At 59.1% G+C, this 1,007-nt stretch overlaps 2 non-coding genes across 2 annotated transcripts; both read left to right on the plus strand.

Moving 5' to 3' along the window:
* The first annotated feature begins 798 nt into the window (after positions 1-798).
* Positions 799-869, plus strand: LDBPK_26snoRNA16. The gene has a single exon (XR_002966721.1). It is a non-coding gene; the product is annotated as an uncharacterized ncRNA (small nucleolar RNA).
* A 109-nt stretch (positions 870-978) lies between these two features.
* Positions 979-1,007, plus strand: LDBPK_26snoRNA17. Its single transcript, XR_002966722.1, has one exon. It is a non-coding gene; the product is annotated as an uncharacterized ncRNA (small nucleolar RNA).

A 1,007-nucleotide genomic window follows, 5' to 3' on the forward strand; every position in this document is an offset into this window, starting at 1 on the left:
TGCTCGGCACCGTGCGATGGGTGCCGGTGGGGCAGGTCTGCAGGGGGTAGAGCGCCGTTTGGGTTCATGCTGTATGACAGAGAGCGGCTACGTGGAAGAGAATCTTCGATACTCTTCCGCTGTAGTGCCACGACCACCATCACGGCACGTACGACTGCTCTCTATCTTTCGCTGTGCGTCGTCGACAAGAATAGGCAGGAATGGGAGTAGAGCGGGAAGGCCACACTGCAGGGGCTCGGTGAATGATGGACTGACCTGTGGAATCTACTGCGTTCTTTCTGAGCGTTGCGGCGATGTGAGCTTCATTGAGTTGCAATCTTCAACGAAATCTATGTCTGACGGCCCAGGGCGCCTTGTGCAGCGGTTGGCTCGGTGGCTGGCCTTGTCTCTCTCTCTCTGTGCTTGTGTTTGTCTGCGCCGTGCATGCGTGTGCGCCTGTCCAACTCCCGTCTTTTCACGCTGCAGGCTGTGGGAGGCGGTGGTGCGGTCGGCAGGCCAGCATGAAGAAGCGCATGCGAGCGAGTGACCGGAGTCACCCGTGGCGAAGCAGCTCGTGTTACCGCTCGAATGGATGCGCTGTGCATCTGCTCCCGTATTCGAGGTCTTGTGTGTCAAAGGGTTGCAAGACGACGAGCGAGCTGTGCAGGTGTGCTTGCTTGTATGAGGGGTTCGGGGGGGGAGCATGAGGCTGCAGGCACTGTGCGGCCTTCCAGCATCCGCCACCCGCGTCAACGCCACTGTCGTCATGTGCGAGCGGGAAGGCCACACTGCAGGGGCTCGGTGAATGATGGACTGACCTGTGGAATCTACTGCGTTCTTTCTGAGCGTTGCGGCGATGTGAGCTTCATTGAGTTGCAATCTTCAACGAAATCTATGTCTGACGGCCCAGGGCGCCTTGTGCAGCGGTTGGCTCGGTGGCTGGCCTTGTCTCTCTCTCTCTGTGCTTGTGTTTGTCTGCGCCGTGCATGCGTGTGCGCCTGTCCAACTCCCGTCTTTTCACGCTGCAG

The sequence above is a fragment of the Leishmania donovani genome, chromosome 26 (genome assembly GCF_000227135.1).
Source record: "Leishmania donovani BPK282A1 complete genome, chromosome 26".
NCBI classification, from domain to species: domain Eukaryota; phylum Euglenozoa; class Kinetoplastea; order Trypanosomatida; family Trypanosomatidae; genus Leishmania; species Leishmania donovani.